General features: G+C 41.1%; 1 long non-coding RNA gene across 1 annotated transcript; it reads left to right on the forward strand.

The window, feature by feature from the left end:
• The first annotated feature begins 375 nt into the window (after positions 1–375).
• Positions 376–17,298, forward strand: LOC115647480. Its single transcript, XR_003999330.1, has 3 exons — positions 376–389; positions 5,552–5,553; positions 17,072–17,298. It is a non-coding gene; the product is annotated as an uncharacterized LOC115647480 (long non-coding RNA).
• Positions 17,299–18,612: the final 1,314 nt, after the last annotated feature.

Raw genomic sequence — 18,612 nt, forward strand, 5'->3', positions numbered from 1 at the left:
TACAGATAATAACCCTGTGCACTGGTTGTGGTCAGGGTCGGCTGTACAGTTTTCACCGCCCCAAGCAGCGAGCCGAATTGCCGCAGTGGCAGCGGGGGCAGTCCGTGTGACCTCGAGCGGCGGGCGCGTTTCCACTGCAGCGGCAATTCGTCGGCAGCTTCTATGTTTAGCTGAAGCTGCTGCTGGCAGCTAAACATAGAAACTGCCGCTGAATTGCTGCCACCGCGGAAACGCGCCTGCCGCCCTAAAGGCGCGCGGACTGCCCCCCGCTGTCCGAGGCGGCAATTCGGTGCGCTGTTTGGGGCAGCGAAAACACAGGCTGCCGCCCCTTTCAGACTGCCGCCCCAAGCACCAGCTTGGAATGCTGGTGCCTGGAGCCGGCCCTGGTTGTGGTGCACAACAGCACTGCACAGTAGGATAATCACCACTGTAGCCGTCTGAGGGATGTAGACATCTATGCTATTTTCAACCCAATGAGAAAAAGATGATGGTTAATGGTAGATTCTGCCACTCTCATTCACAGCACTGTACTTCTCAAGTAGCTTCAGTTAATTCAGTGGGAATAATGGAGTAATGTTTAATGGGAACCAAGGGGGCAGAACTAAGCCCAAAGTAAGTACTATGAACAAGCTATATTTTACTTTATACCAGGAGGTTGCTATGTGCAACAGTCCAACCCCAACACACCAGCTACTTTAATTTCTGAATTATTTTTGCATGCAAAACTCTCACTGATTAAACACCTATTCAAAAAGTCTGGGATCAGGGATAAATTGATAAGAGGAAAATTAGACCCTACTTATCCATTTTCATTTTGTAACTAAGGAAGAAGCAAGTGCTTTCAGCACACTCTGTGGTGTAGTATTTTGGTTCCCTCCCCTACAAAGAGTTTTTCTAAAACAGCATCAGAAGGCCTGTTCCAAAGCACTTTGAAATCAATGGAGCTTTTCCATTGATTTCAGTTGATTTTGGATCAGGCCATAGTCCCTTGGAAATCCAAAACTGCCTGGCAAACATTGGCATATGATGACAGCACCATAAATCCTAGGATACCCCAATCTATCTAGGGTGCCTGCTAATGTGCTCTAGCAACAACTGTGTTAGTGCCAGAGTGTAGGCAGCCTGGCTTAAGGGTTAGTTTAGGCACAGGCTGAGGATCAAGACCATGACACAATTTCCAGGATTCAGGGCTTGCTGGAACACCAGGAAATCAGGATTGAGAGAAAAACTGGAGAGTAGGGATCAAGAATCAGGCCAAGTCAACTTACCAGGGGGTCAGGTTCAGGCACTGGAAGCAGTGAGCAGGAAACCAGAAGCCAGTTACCAAGGGTCAGGATCCCAGAAGGTTTGGATCAGAAGGAAAGAACAAATAAACACCACACTAGTGGCCCATGGCAGAATGAAGCCCATCTGCACAGACAACTTCTGCTTCCTCCTCTTGCTTAAATGGGGGCTGTGGCCCAATCAGAGTGTAGGGGTCAGGGTTGTGCCTCATTTGGGCTTCTTAAACCTGGTTCCAGATGCTGTCTGTGAGCTGATACATGTAGAACTGAAGTGTGATGGTTTTTCTGCTGGCTTTCACATATGCTCCTCCCAGCCATATCCTTTCCGGTTGATCAGGTAAAAAAAGTTTACCCCACTGGCATTTGGAATTCAAGATCTCATGCACAATGTGTTCCTGTGGCCTTATACACACACCGGTCAAGGAGGTAGTTTGGTCCTGTGTGGAAACAAATTCTTGGAACAGGGTTTCGGGAGGGATGTGGAATACCACGTGGATCTTAAGCAATCAGGGTAGGTGTAGTTGAACAATGACCAGGTTAACTTGGTGGCAGTATTGATAAGAGCCAAGAAACTGGAATTTCAACTTATGGAACGATCTGTTTGTGTGGAGATGCTCTGTCAACAACCGGGCTTTTTGTCACACTGGATAAGTGAGGCCTAGTTGACCATGGTGGTCTGCATATCACTTGAAGTCAGCTTTTGCTTTTTCTAGGTAGCCCCTTACTTCCTCCTGGACTGGATGAATCCTCTGCACCAAGTCTGTGATGGTCAGGCTAGGAGAGATCATAGGTAGTTGTAAGTGGAAATGGGGAGGGTACCCATAGTTGGCAAAGAAGGGGCTTTTTCCTGTGGAATCATGATCTGGGTTATTGAATGCAAACTCCTCTTGGGCAATAGCAAGGAGCAATCATCTTGATGGCGGTTAATATTACATCATAGGTATTGATCTAACATCAGATTGAGCTTATTGTCTGGCCTTTGGACTGAGGGTAGTAGGCAGAGGAAAGGTGCAGGTAGACCCCTAAAAGACCTAGGGCCTCATGCCAGAATTGGGCTTAATTGTGACCCTCAACTGGCAGTGATGCGATCTGGTAGGTCATAGAGATGAAACACATGAAGTAAATGGGCCATGTTAGTGAAGTGGTCTACCACTGTCAAGATTGCCATGAATCTGTTGCACTGTGGGAGCTCCATGATAAAATCCAATGTAATACCAGCCCAGGATTGGGATGGAGTGTCTAAAGTTTGGAGTAGACCAGAGGGTTTGTGGCATGTTGTCTTGGTTTGCAGGATGTCATGAAGGCCTGTATTATGGAGTACCAGAAAAGGCAGATCAGTTGCTGAGTCTTAATGCTACTGTGACAGTATGAAGTTCAGTTATATGGACAACTTTCTGACTCCTCCTCTGGCTTCAGTTGGGGCTGCGACCCAATCAGAGGGTAAGGGTGGGGCTTGTGCCCCAGTTGGATTTCATTGACCCCAGTCCCAAGTGCTCTCTGTGAGCTGACACGTGAAAGGTTAGAGTGTGATGCTTTCCAAGACTCCCATAGACCCAGGTTAAAGACCCAGAGAGTCTGATGCATTGTTATAAAAAGTTAATGTGCTAAACAAGCAATTCAGTGATACTGTAAAGTATGCCAGTTAAGGTCCACTTTCGTCTCATGCTTATCTGAAATTTTAAAGTAATTTAGAGCTATGCTACACATCTCAGTCAGTGGAGAGAAATCAATATTCTGCCAGCCATGAAATCACGTGCAACTCAGTGACATTTCTAGTTGCATAAAGGAAGGGATAGCACATCTTTCAAAGGGGTCAGGGAAAAACATGTAAAATGTCATAGAATTTATACAGAAACCAAATTACATGCATTTGCTTCATCTGGAAAATAATGAATTGGAAAAATACCAAAAGCTTAAGCTAAACTAAGGTTGAGTTGCTTTAATGTATACACTGGCCTTGTAGTTTCCTGTGACCTTTTTAATCACACTGTGTAGTAACTAAGGTCCCAAAGTTATGAATTATTCCTATTTAAGAATTGCCCAGGCATCATGGCCTTTAGAAAAGATAGAAAAGAGTGTTAAGAGAATAAAAACCACAGGTCTAACAGCTAGATTTCTTCAGTGGTCTAAGGAAACTCCAAGTTGCTTCTGCCTTTCTCAACAGTGTACCACTGGTGCATCTAGAGACTTCCTTTTTTCCCCTGACCTAAAAAGTAAATTAATTGATATTAATTAGATATGATTTTTAAACACTGATTTTGTGTGACGTGCCAGATACAGCTGTAAAATAGGGAACGTGATTGAATATAATATTGCAATTAAAATGTATGTAAAAAGGTAGTCAACTATAAATGATACAGCTTTGGGACACCCTGTTAGGAAAGAAAGGGGTTGCACTCATACTAATTTCTTTTTGTTTAAGTGATAAGAATTAAGTTTAATGTTTATAATCAAACATGCTTATGCTATCAGGTTAGTGAAATACATCTATGCTGAAAGAGGCAGTAAATAAAAGGAACTGAACCCAAATAGTGTGTTTGTAAGAATGCTTGACTACAGAGTGGAACAATCAGAAATGCAACTGTTCAATTAATAAGGCATAAACTCAGCTCAGCCATACATATCAAGGTTCCTCCCATCATTGTTAGAACAGGGAGAACAGAAATGAAAGATTTATACAGCTGTTCTTGCCTGCTGGAGAATAACAGTTCTTGAAGTGACCTTGTGTGTACAATGGACTGTTAAAATAAATTTAAAGAGAATCAAAGAATGTGGAGGAACTTTGTATAAACTTTTATATGAACTTTAAACTGTACAATTCAGCAGCTAGCAGAAAGTTGATGGAGAAATGCAACTTGAGCAGGCATAACTGTGAAGCTGGCCAAGGCATATACTATAATGGCCCCCTGGAAAGCAATTTATAGAGGTAAGTTGCTAACTGGAGTAAGCCAGCTGGTGTTCAACATATGTCCCAAGCTGGTTATGTCAGCCTTGCTGAAGCCCTATGCATAACTGACAGCATGAACCAAAGGCTGCAAACCAAAGTAGGCCTGGCCTTGGCAAAATAGTAACACATCAGGTATTGGCTAACCAAGTAAGCACATTCATGACTGGAGAAGATGGTACTTATGAATGAGCAATAGCTGCTTCACAGTGACGATCAAAGTGCCAGGAGCTTTCCCAATAAATTCAATATTTAACTCCCCTTTAACTTCTCTGGCATACAAACAATCTTCCTGAATTTTTGCATGCAGCATCTCATTGTAGGGAAGAGTTTTCCAGAAAATGTTGCAAAATTTCAACAGACGTTTTAAAGTTCTGTTTTGAATTCAGATGATTATTCAGACTTCACACATCTATCCTGCAGTAAAAGCAATACAACAGAAAATTACCCTATCAATATTGTTTCTGAATAGTTTCTAACAATAGGTTTTAAATGACTCATGTATTAAAGGATTTAAATAATACTGTATTTATTAAATGAACATGATAGTTGTTGGCTTTTAATTTGGTGCTAATTTATCCACAGCTGTCAACAACAATAAATGACAGTTTCAATTATCCCTCTAAACCATACACTGTTTTTTATAAATAATTCCTAGCACATACAAGTATTCAGATATAGGAAATACATAAATAAAAGCTATCAAGAATTACTAAAATCTTGTTAAAGTTAGGGAGAATGTTTCAGGGCTGTCCAGTTAAATTCTTTAAAAAATAAGGATTTATTATTTTCATTTTATTTACAAAAAGTGTGCAACCACATTTGGCAAAAAAAAAAAAAATCTGTAAATAGTCAGTTAAAGGTTCCTGACTTCTGCACTGTTGTACAAATCTTCATTAATCACTATCATGCTGCATTGCATGAAGCCATACAAAAAGTTAAGTAGGAAGAATATAATCACCTCAATTATACCTTCTCCTCTTTGTGTAAATTAGATCAGCTTAAAATAGCAGGGAGAAATTGGTTGTGAATCTGAACATGGAAGGTAATTTAGGTGCAAGTGATCCTGAAATGATAGATTTCGTGATTCTAAGGAAAGGAAGGAGTGAGAGCAGCAGAACAAGGACAATGGACTTAAAAAAAAGCAGACTTTAACAAACTCACAGAACTGATAGGTAGGGTCTCATGGGAAGAAAATCTAAGGGAAAAAGGACAGGAGATCTGGCAGTTTTTCAAAGACACAATATTTAAGGTACATCAACAAACTATCCCAATACAAAGAAAAGATAGGGAGAATAGTAAGAGGCCAATCTGGCTATATAAGAAGTTATTTAATGACACTGAAAATTAAAAAAGAATCCTGCAAGAAATGGCAACATGGACAAATTCTTAAGAATGAGCAACAGCAATTTATGAGCAATAATAAAAGTTTCTATAAATACACTAGAAGCAAGAAAAAGTTGAAGTGTAGGTCCTCTACTTAATAGTGAAGTAGATCTAATAATGGATGACATCAAGAAGGCTAAGGTGTTTAGTGACTATATTGCATCAGTCTCCTCTAAAGAGGTTATTTGTGACCAGATGTTTAACACAATTAATATTACCAACAAGGGGGATGTCATGATATAATTCCCCACTCTGAACCTTAGCGTTCAAAAGATGGGGTACCAGCATGAATTCCTCTAAGCTCAATTACCAGCTTAGAACCTGTAGCGCTGCCACCAACCAGGAATTCCAGTACCTGGTACACTCTGGTCCCTCCAAAACCTTGCCCGGAGACCCCAAAGACCCAGACCCTCTGGATCTTAACACAAGGAAAGTAAACCCTTTCCCTCACCATTGCCTCTCCCAGGCTTGCCCTCCCTGGGTTACCCTGGAAGATCACTGTGATTCAAACTCCTTGAATCTTAAAACAGAGAGGAAAATGTGCCTTTCCCCTCCTTCTCTCTTCTCCTCCCAGATTCTCCCTGAAAGAGACAGTAATCCTAACACAGAGAGAAATTAGCTTCTCTCTCTCCCTTCCCTCCTTTCTCCCCACCAACTCCCTGGTGAATCCAGACCCATACCCCGGGGTCTCACCAGAATGAAAAAAAAAGCTTTTAATTAAAGAAAGAAAAAACAATAAAATTTATCTTTGTAAATTTAAGATGGAATATGTACAGGGTCTTTCAGCTATAAACACTGGGAATAACCTCCCAGCCTAAGTATTCAAGTACAAATTAAAATCCTTTCAGCAAAATATAAATTTAAACTCCTTCCCACCAAATACGCATTTGCAAATAAAGAAAACAACCATAAGCCTAACTCACTTTATTTACCTAGTACTCACTATTCTGAACTTATAAGAGCCTGTATCAGGGAGACTGGAGAGAAACCTGGTTGCACATCTGGTCCCTCTGAGCCTCCAGAGTGAACAATAACCAACACTAGCAGCACACACAAAAACTTCCCTCCCTCAAGATTTGAAAGTATCCTGTCCCCGGATTGGTCCTCTGGTCAGGTGACAGCCTGGCTCACTGATCTTGTTAACCCTTGACAGGCAAAAGACAGATGAAGTACTTCTGTTCTATTAACTCTTAATTATCCGTTTATGACAGGGGAAGAATAGTGAAAGAAATTAGAGAGCCCAGAGGAGATCTACAAAAATGATGAAAGGTTTAAAAACCTGAATTATGAGAGAAGGTTATAAAAAACCTGGACATTTAAACCTGGGAGAAATAAAGACCAAGGGAGAACTTGATAACAGTCTTTGAATATGTAAGACAAGAAGTAATTGGCTTAATCTGAAGCTAGGGAGATTTAGTTTAGATATTAGGAAAACATTTCCAACTATAAGCATAGTTATATACAGGAATAAATTATCAAGGGAGTTTGTGGAATTCCCATCAATGGAGATTTTTAAGAACAATTTAGACAAACACCTATCAGTGATCAGGGGCGGCTCCGGCCCCAGCACACCAAGCGCGTGCGTGAGGCGGAAAGCCACAGGGAAGCGCTCTGCTTGCGCCGTGAAGGCAGCAGGCAGGCTGCCTTTGGCGGCTTGCCTGTGGAGGGTCCGCAGGTCCCGCGGCTTCGGCGGACCTCCCATAGGTGTGCCTGCGGAGGGTCCGCTGGTCCTGCGACTTCGGCCTGCGGGAGGTCCGCTGAAGCCGCGGGACAAGCAGACCGTCTGCAGGTAAGCCACGGAAGGCAGCCTGCCTGCCGTGCTTGGGGTGGCAGAATTCCTAGAGCCGCCCCTGTCAGTGATGGTCTAAAGCAGGGGTAGGCAACCTCTGGCACGCGTGCCAAAGGCAGCAGTCGAGCTGGCCACCAGTCCGGGGGACTCTGCATCTTAATTTAATTTTAAATGAAGCTTCTTAAACATTTTAAAATCCTTATTTACTTTACATACAACAATAGTTTTGTTTTATAGACTTATAGAAAGAGACCTTCTAAAAATGTTAACATGTATTACTGGCACATAAAACCTTAAATTAGAGTGAATAAATGAAGACTTGGCACACCACTTCTGAAAGGTTGCTGACCCCTGCTGTAGATGATGGATCATGTGGTGTGTCTGGGGTGGAAGCTGGAGGCATGAAGATAGGCATAGCTGTTGGTGAGTTTTTGGTATAGGGTGGTGTTAATGTGACCATCACTTATTTGTACTGTGGTGTCTAGGAAGAAGTGGACCTCCTGGGTAGATTGGTCCAGGCTGAGGTTGATGGTGAGGTGGAAGCTGTTGAAATCATGGTGGAATTCTTTCAGAGTCTCCTTCTAATGGGTCCAGATGATGAAGATGTCATCATGGACTCATACAATATCAGGGTTGGAAGGGACCTCAGGAGATCATCTAGTCCAACCCCCTGCTCAAAGCAGGGCAAATTCCCAGACTTTTTTTTTTTTTGGTAACCTCAGTTCCCTAAATGGCCCTCCCAAGGATTGAACTCACAACCCCAGGTTTAGCAGACCGATCCTCAAACCACTGAGCTATCCCTCCCTGTTCAATGTAGCACAGGCAGAGAAGGGGCATGAGTGGACAAGAGCTGAGGAAGCATTGTTCCAGGTCATCCATAAAAATGTTGGCATATTGTGGGATCATGCAGGTGCCCATGGCGGAGCCACTGGTCTGGAGGTATATATTGTCACCAAATTTGAAATAATTGTGTGTGAAGATAAAGTCGCAGAGTTCAGCAACAATTTGTGCTGTGTCATCATCAGGGATACTGTTCCTGACAGCTTGTATTCCATCTGTGTGTGGGATGTATTGTGCATTGTGTCCAGTTTTGGGACCCCCACTACAGAAAGGATGTGGACAAATTGGAGAGAGTCAGCAGAGGGCAATGAAAATGATTATGAGGTTGGGGCACATGACTTATGAGAAGAGGCTGAGGGAACTGGGCTTATTTAGTTTGCAGAAAAGAAGAGCAGAGTGGGATTTGATAGCAATCTTCACCTGAAAGGGGGTTCCATAGAGGATGGATCTAGACTGTTCTCAGTGGTACCAGATGACAGAACAAGGAGTAATAATGGTCTCAAGTTGCAGTGGGGGAGGTCTAGATTGGATATTAGGAAAATCTATTTCACTAGGAGGGTGATGAAGCACTGGAATGGGTTGCCTAGTGAGGTGGTGGAATCTTCAGCCTCAGAGGTTTTTAAGGCCCGGCTTGACAAAGCCCTGGCTGGGATGATTTAGTTGGGGTTAGTCCTGCTTTGAGTAGGGGGTTGGACTAGATGACCTCCTGAGGTCTCTTCCAACCCTAATCTTCTATGATATATTTCACATTGATTTTATCATTTTAAACAAAAAATGCTGCATTAGCAAGTCTATAGCTACATAGATAAAATGTATCTTTGTTTAAAATTTACTTACATATGAAACAAAATAAAAGGATAATCTAAACTTATTTGCATCTACTGAGCTGTGACATCTAATGGGAATGAATGATCGAGACCCAGCAATTCCACTGTATGACACACACAGTTCCAAGTAATGTTGGTACTTATTTTCAAACCATTTAACCTATAAAACGTCAGAGGAAATATACAATTCTTGTGATAGTGGTCATCAACTCCTTATCTCAGATATTTATTCATATTTAATGGAACTTCAAAAGACATTTTTTCTTGATAGTCTGTAAAATGTATAATTTCTTAAGATTGGCTATTGCCGAGTTTAATAAATTCTGAAAGTGCCTCTGATAACCTCTTTTAGTATCATCTTTCAGAAAATCTCCAAGTCATACACAGTAGCATGACCACTTCATTTACATAATAGCTTAGTCTGATTTATTAAGTGGACAAGATACTGCAGTGACGGGTGCATTATAATAGCAAAGATCATAAAGAGATATAGACAAATAGACAGTGGAGACTGTAATCAAACTCTAACAAGTCAAAAGCGAGAGAAACTGTCTCAACACACTGTTTTTCTTTAGAAAAATAAACCGGCATCCTCTCAGACCTAGAAAGAAGAGTGCCAATTAAACCTTGAAGAAAAGGCTAATTAAAGTGTGTAGGTAAAAGGATTCCAGTTAGAAGGCAGTGGGATCTTTACGTAGTATGTGGATTAACTAAAATATTATCGTTTTCTACAAGAGAAATTAATATAACAAAATATTATTTTCTGTAAGTACGCCATTTTCAAGTGTTTGTATCATTTCTGAAACATAATTTGCAAAAATTTCATTATCTTTGAAAGACTTGTTACTCATTGTAATAAGATCTAATGACTGTGCACTTTAGCAGTAAATTAGGAATGATTAAATAAGAATTTCAAGGCAAGAATAATAACCAATATAAGGTTTGTACACTTGTAATTATTACTTTAAAACAGACATTCTCTGTTCCACACATTCTTGTCTCTGATGGAAGTGTGACAGCATCATTTTTTAAAGAGGGCACTGTCATAAACAGATAGCTAAGGGTTAATGTTCTTTTACCTGTAAAGGGTTAACAAAGGGAACCAAACACCTGACCAGAGGACCAATCAGAAAACAGGATTTTTCAAATGTCAAGGAAGGGAAGTTTTTGGGTGGGTGTTCTTTGTCTTGGTTCGGTGGCCCTCTCGGCTCTGAGAGTGATCTCTCTATCTCCAGGCTTTCTAATCTTCTGTTTCCAAGTTGTAAGTACAAGGATAGTAAGACAATAGGTTTATATTGTTTTTTTGTATTTACATGTGTGTAGTTGCTGGAATGTTTTAAATTGTATTCTTTTTGGATAAGGCTGTTTATTCGTTTTTTCTTTAAAGCAATTGACCCTGTATATTGTCACCTTGAGACAGAGACCATTTTTATGTCTTTTTCTTTCTTTTTATATAAAGCTTTCTTTTTAAGACCTGTTTGAGTTTTTTCACTGGTTAAGGCTAAGGAACGAAGGGAGGGGGAAAATCTCTTTGTGTTAGATTTACTAAGCCTGACTTTGCATACTCTCTGGGTGAGGGAAGAGAGAGATTTGATCTCTCGGTACTTGTGTTTCAAGGACTTGAAGCAGGGAATATCCTAGAGTACCCAGGGCGGGGAAATCTGGGAGGAGGTAAAGAGGGGGAAGGGAAGTGAGTTATTTCCCTTTGTGGTGAGACTCAGGGCATCTGAGTCTTGGGGTCCCCCAGGGAAGGTTTTGGGGAGACCAAAGTGAGCCAGACACTGGAATTTTCTGGCTGGTGGCAGCGATATCAGATCCAAGCTGGTAATTAGGTTTGGAGGTTTCATGCTAGCTTCTCATGTTCTGAACTCTAAGGTTCAGATCTGAGTAGGAAAGTTATGACAGGCACATACAAATTATTGACAGGATGTGCAATATATGGCAATGACTCACAGATGGCTTCTGATTACTTAGATCGTTGACTCACTAGTTCGCTTGGGTCTACTGAGGAAGTATTACTTATGCTGGAGGAAATGAATCCACTTAGCTCTGTGACTTCCTAGTGCCTCTCAGAAAATAACAGGTACACTGATGCAAAACAGCTCACTTAAAGTCTCTGGGCCTGATAGTTCTTCTCACTTAGGGCTTGATCTTGAAAGTATGGGGCACTTTGGCCCTGATCTAGCAAAGTACATAAACCCGTGCTTAACTTTAAGTGAGCATTTTGTTACAACTTCCATTGCTGCTTTAATTTTCTCTTTGATAATTTGGAGTCAATTGAGAATCGTTTTCTTTTTCTTTTAACATATGAAAATCGCCTTAATTTTTGCACTAGTGAATAAAGGTCTTTATCAGCAGGAATGGTAGAGTACGCAAAAAAAAATAGACCTCCCAATGTGCCTCAAATTCCATCCTGGAAAGACCACCTTCAGAGTAAGGGAATTCTATTTTCATGCAAATTAAGTTCTTAGCGTTCAGATTACTGTAACTGTTAGTTTGGATGGAATTATTCCCAATTTACACAGGTGTAAATGCAATAGCTTTGGGGGCCCATTAATCCTGGGTTACCAGATTTGCCCATTATTTTGGGGTATGCTCATTTATTACGGTTATTCTTCTGGGGGTGCGGGTTCTGTAATTCTGTCAATGTACTGCTTGTGTCACTTGTGTTCTCATATGGAACTCTTGCTTCAAGTTCCCTCCCAATAAAGCTATTTTGCAGGACCTAGGTTCCCCAGGGTTGGGTTATTCCAGCCCCAGAATCAGATGAACGAACCCCCCACCCACACACACACCCATGTCTGAGAGGTCTGGGTTAATCAGCACTCCCAAGCTGTCACCCTCATATATCCCTGGACTCAGCAGATGGGTTGAGCAGCACTTCCAAGCTGCCACCCTCATATGGTTCAGCACATGCCTATCCCCACTTTCACATTAAAATTGTTCTGGTAATAACCCACTTGATGAGCCAACCTCACAGGATTTTTGGGCATTGCAGGGATCTTGTAGCTTAGGTACGAGAAGCGTTGCTACAGATGGGAAGAGGGAGAGAGAGAGAGAGAGAGAGAAGCAACCAGCTTAATCATTAAAGTTATTTATTGCCAGGTAATCACCATAGAAGGGGAGCCAAACAAACAAAATAGTTATAATATTAAATCTTACATTTGATTATAAAATCAGGTTTAGAAAACTATAACTGATCCCACAAGTCAGGTTCAGAAGACTATATTGAGAGAGAGAGAGAGAGAGAGAGCTGGATTCTCACCACTCCGTGAAGCTTGAAGCAATCGGGGGTCCCAGGTGGTGGTGGTAGGTGAGGATCCAGAGTGCTGGAGACAGGCAGAGCCCCCAGCATGATCAGTCAGGAGAAGATGAAGTCCCAATGGAACCGATGCAGATTTTGGATCCAGGCTTCGGAACACTTACTTGAGCATGGGCAGGGGTTTTTGTAGAGAAACAGCAATGGTTCAAGGGAGAACACTATATCTGTTTATGGGTAAACTGATGGCTCAAAGGAGTATACCAGAGTTGTTTTGTTCAGGCTAGACCATGAGAGCTGATCATTCCTGGCTCTGGGCAGAGTTCCTTCCAGGGAGCTCACATTGCAGTTAGATAGCATCAGTATTTTGGATATCAGTAAAGGATTTATTACTAGAATTGGTCTGATAACTACAAAGCTGTGTGTGTGAAGCTGTGGGTTCATTAACATCTGGAACTGAAATCCCCCATTATGCAGTGCTTCCTGCTTTTCTGGTCCCAGAGTTCAGTGTGGTTCTTGCTTATGCATACTTCCATCTTTTTGTGTTCTCTGTATGTATAAATATCTCCTGTCTGTGTGTTCCATTCTATGCATCCCAAGAAGTGAGCTGTAGCCCACGAAAGCTGAAATACATTTGTTAGACTCTAAGGTGCCACAAATACTCCTGTTCTTTTTGTGGATACAGACTAACACAGCTGCTACTCTGAAACCTGTTCTTGCCTTGGAATCTCTGTTCTCCATTCTATATGCTAATGGAGAAGCCTCCTTGTCCCATCTTTGATGCAAATGAGGCTAGGGGAGTTTCCTTAATCCTGTCACCCTTATCCCAGGGGTTTAGGTGTGTCTCCCACTGCCTTTTCATTGTTTTTTTAAGTCTTTGTTCTGATTGGCTTTGGTTCAAGCAGAGCCTGGTGAGGGAATGTCTTTCGTGAGTCAGACAGGGTGCGTACTGCACCATGGTTCCCCAAGAACACAGAGCTGCTAGGTAACACATGAAAATGATTAGTGCTAGTTTTGTGGTGTGGCCATTTGTTGACTTGGAATTACATAGAGACCAGTAATTCTTTTTCTATAGGCAGAATGTTCTGATTTTAGTCACAAGTGTTCTTGTCTATAGACTGAGAATGTCCAAAATATATGAATCATAGCTTTATCCAGCAACATGGAAGCCACCAGCTTTGTTGGATTCTTGGAGGTCTGCATCACAAATCTATTAATACTGAAATCAATAGGAAAACCTATATATATGGAAATATCTTTGAGGATAAATTGGCCTCTCATTTCATATACATTAGAGCTGGTTAAAATTTCCAGTTAGAAAATGCTGATTTGATGAAATTGAAATGTTTCATGGGAGTAGTTAAGAAGGCTGAAACGGTTTGTTTAATTTTGATATTGTGATTTTCACATACATTACTTTAGAATGTATACTAAAATACAAGTTGAAATCAAATGTTTTCATATGGACAAAATTCCATATTTTTTCAAATATTTCACTTGGTGAAAAAATCAGAGATTTCAACTTTTTATCCTAAAGGTGAAACTAATTTTCAAAATCTTGGAATTTCTTGCCACACAAAAATTCGAAGTTTCATCCAGCTCTACTATTGTTGTTGCATGCAGTGTAGCATAATGCAGGATAAAACACGTCTTTCAGCAGCAACATATAAACTATAAAAGATGCTGCATTTTGTTTTCTGATTTTGACTCCACAATGAATGTCCTGATCCAAAGCCCATGACATGCAGTGGGAATCCTGTCAGTGACTTCAATCAGGCTCAAAGACGGCATTTGTACTAGGATTAAAAAAATCAAACTAAAACAAACTAACAAAACAAAACAAAACGAACACCCCACCATACGCTACTTAAAACCAATGTAGCATCTGGATATTCTTTTCTGTAAAACCATAACTTACAACAATCAAGAAATTCCATATTTGCCCCAGGAAATGAAGGCCATCATGAATTTATTGGAAAAGATTAAGCAGAAAATAGAAGAGGATTTAGGACTGAAGATGGATGAAGGTTTTAGATCTTGAAGAGAGAGTAAGATGAAGCCGTCACATGGATTGAACTTGTGTTCTTAATTGAAAGCTAATTTATATCCATTTTATATTATGATTTAGTGTTGATATGGGTTTATTGTGTTTCAAAATGAAACATCACTGTTATTTTGGAATTAACCTAGTCTCAAATATTTTATGTAGGATATCTACATGAGATCACTGGATTCATAGTATAATACTTAACTTTCAGAAACTTACCTGCCTAGTTAATTGGCCCTCACCACTCTGGCATCTGAGTGCCCCATAATCTTTTTAAAAATTTATCCTCACAACAACCCTGTGAAGTAGATGAGTATTATTATCCCAGTTTTACAGAGGAGGAACTGAGAAGCTTAGTGACTCCTCCAAGGTCACACACAAAGACTGTAGCAGCACAGGGTTTTGGCCACAGTTCCTGTACATCCCAGGCTATTGCTCTAATTATTGGACCAAACTTCTGTTCCACTGAAATCCTTTAGAAGTATGGCTGAGAGTCAGAAGTTTATGTTTAACTGCATCTCTTCTTTCTCTAAAATACATTTATACATTAAATGCCATCTTTCTATATTAATCATTGTCCTTTTTGCCACATCTTCTACTTCAAATGTTCAACCAGATAGGCTGATCTAACAAAGCAATAAGAAACTGATATGTTGCCTTTAGCAACATTTCTAAACCAAACTGAGGATGTCAGTAACACAGCTACAGGTAAGGGATCTATTACAGGGGTGAGTGGGAGAGGTTCTGTAGCCTACGATGTGTAGGAGGGTCAGACTAAGTGATCATGATGGTCCCTTCTGGCCATAAAATCTAAGAGTCTATGAGTCCACCATTTCCCCATCATCATAAAGACACCCACAATTTCACTGACATATTATTTTGTGTAGAGTTTAAAGGTTTGTCTGCAAGTCCTATATTGCCTGATACAGTCATTTGGATCCTGAAGTTTTTTGTATCCTTTGTTTAAAAACTCTGTTTATTATTTAATATTAATGTTATGGCAGCATTTCGAAGCCCTGGGGCTCCATTGTTCTAGGCAATGCACAAACACATAATAAATGACAATAATGGTTAGGGTAGCTTGGATGACAGCGAGTCTAACTGAAAATACCATGATGCAATATCCTATCCATAACCCTAACCACTAGAGATGACTGTGATGAATTACTGGTTGTGTCACTCAAATTCAGTTTAATAAATAAAGAACCCATATTGTGTCCCTCCTGGTTATAACACAGAGAAAGAGAGAGAGGGTGAGGAATAGAGGGAGAGAAGGAAGAAAGACAACATTTTGTACTTTTGGAATGGATGACTATGGAGATGATTTTAATGTCAGTCTTGGCTCCACAGAAGTAAATGGAATATTTTACATTAACTTAACTGTAAATAGGATCAGGCCACTTCAACGTTTTCAGAAATCCTGCTTTATTCTAGGGAAAATGTTATTCTATTCAGGGATATTGTGTAATTCAGGGGAAATGTGGATAGTACCAATGAACCTTCTTCAAAAACCTTACTCCAGCAAGGAGAATGAGCGAGTACTCATCAAGAACCCAAGTAATTAACAACAGACCCTCCAAGCCAGGACTGAGTAACGCTGGTGGGATGCAGTAGAAGCAGTGTGCAGTACCACTGTCCATGCTGTTCCTCATCTATGGAAAAGACAGAAGATTTCAGCACCCAAGGATGTTATTCTGGTGTCTTTCAAAAACATCCATTTCAAGAATCCTGCAGTCTTCATGAAAAACAGGACTTTGGGGGTAATCACTCTCAAAATAGCTATACTGGGGAGGAATAAAGGTATGAAAGACTAGTCCAATTAACCATTGTCTTCATCAACATCTTTGAATGGCTAAATAAATGTTTCTAGTCCATTTAAATTATACTACTCCATCCAGAGGGGACAAGTACATGGTGAGTCAGACCTTGTTCAATAAATATGCACTATCCCAGAAAAAGAGAAGGCTTGCTCTTCCTTAGATTCATGCCCATTTTGGATAGAGAAGGGACCTGCATGATAGTTTAAATCTGCAAGTAACCAGTGCCCTAGGCTGCAGAGGAAGGCAAAAAACTCACAGGGTCTTTGCTTCACGACTCCAAATATGGCAATTCATTAGATCTTGAGCATACGGGCACCAGACACCTGAGAAATAATTCTCTGTAGAAAGTCAGAGGCCTCCTCAGCTAGTGTCCCATCACCGGTCATTGGAGATTCTGCTAGTGGTCACAGATCAGTTACATGCCATTTTAGGCAGTCTCATCATATCATCCCCTCCATAAAATTATCAAGCTCAGTAGGACCGGCACTAGGGGTTTTAGTGCCCTAGGTGCATGGCAATTTAGCCGTCCTGCGCGCTGCTCCCGCGGCTCTGGTGGAGCTGCCACAGTCGTGCGTGCGGGTGGTCCACCGGAGCCACGCGAGCAGCCGACTGTCCGCAAGCACGACTGTGGCAGCTCCACCGGAGCCGCAGACCACCAGACCCTTCGCAGGCACGACTGCGGCAGCTCCACTGGAGCCGCCTGCTGCCCCTCCGGCAAAATGCCACCCACCAATAATCCTGGCGCCTTAGGCGATTGCCTAGGCCACCGAAATGGAAGCACCGGCCCTGAAGCTCAGTCTTGAAGCCAGTTAGGTTTCTTGCCTCCACTGCTCCTTTTGGAAGGCTACTCTAGAACTTAACTCTTCTGTTGGTTAGAAACCTTCACCTAATTTCAAGCCTAAAATTGTTAATGGCCAGTTTATATCCATGTATTATTGTGTCAACACTGGCACTTAACTTACATTATACCTCCCCCTTTCTGGTATTTATCCCTCCAATGTATTTATAGAGAGCAATTATATCTCTCCTCAGCCTTCTTTTGGTTACGCTAAACAAACCAAGTGCTTTGAGTCTCCTCTCATATGGTAGGTTTTGCATTCCTCATATCATCTTAATAGTCATTCTCTGCACCAGTTTGAATTCATCTTTCTTAAACATGGAGACCAGAATTGCACACAGTATTCCATATGAAGTCTCACCAGTGGGTATAACAGTACTAACACTTCCCTATTTCTACTGGAAATACCTTGCCTGATGAATCCTAGGACTGCATAAGCATTTTTCACAGCTGCATCACATTGGCAGCTCATAGTCATCCTGTGATCAGCCAATACATCCAGGTCTTTTTCCTCTTCTGTCTCTTCCAGCGAATACAGCCCCAGTTTGCTGCAAAAATTCTTGTTGTTAGTTCCTAAGTGCATGTCCTTGCACTTTGCACTATTACATTTCATCCCATTTCTATTATTCCAGTTGTCATGGTCGTCCAGGTCTTCTTGTATGATATTCCGGTCCTCCTCTGTATTGGCAATACCTCCCAACTTTGCATCATCTGCAAATTGTTTTAGCACACTCCCACTTTTTGTGCCAAGGTTATTAATAAAATGTTAAAGAAGATTGGTCCCAAGACTGATCCCTGAGGAACTGCACTGGTAACCTCCTTCCAGCCTGACAGTTCACCTTTCAATATGACCTGTTGCAGTCTCCCCTTTAACCAGTTCCTTATCCAAATTTCAATTCTCATATTAATCCCCAGCATCCACGATTTAACAATTTCCCATGTGGAACTATATCAAATGCCTTACTGAAATCCAGGTAGATTAGATCTACTGAATTGCCTTTGTCTAAAAATTTTTTAGTAATCTTCTCAAAGAAAGAGATCAGGTGTGTTTGGCATAATCTACCTTTTGTAAAAAAAATGTATTTTATCCCAATTACCATTAACTCTATGTCCTTAACAACTTTCTCATTCAAAATTTGTTCCAAGATCTTGCATACAACTGAGGGCAAACTAACAGGCCTGTAGTTTCCTGGGTTACTTTTTTTCCCTTTCTGAAAAATAGGAACTATATTAGCAATTCTCAGATGTAGGATACGCTCTCCGAGTTTATGAATTCATTAAAAATCCTTGGGCTTGCAAAATCAATGGGAACTGAGGTGCTGAGCAATAGAGTCGGTCAGAAATTTTCCAATGGACAATTTTTCCATTCAGAAATGCTGATTCATTAAACTAAACATTTTGTGGAAATGTGTCAATTTCCACAAATCTCATGATGGAACACAGGCAGACTCCTATTAGAAACATACCTAGTTTCCTACCAAATTGCCTGCCCAGCTCCTTGGCAGCCCACGTTCAGAGTTGAGACAGGATGGCTTCCAGTGTCCTTGGCTCTAGGATGCTCCCAGCCAGGTGGACTGCG

Source organism: Gopherus evgoodei, chromosome 3 (genome assembly GCF_007399415.2).
Source record: "Gopherus evgoodei ecotype Sinaloan lineage chromosome 3, rGopEvg1_v1.p, whole genome shotgun sequence".
Lineage (NCBI taxonomy): Eukaryota > Metazoa > Chordata > Testudines > Testudinidae > Gopherus > Gopherus evgoodei.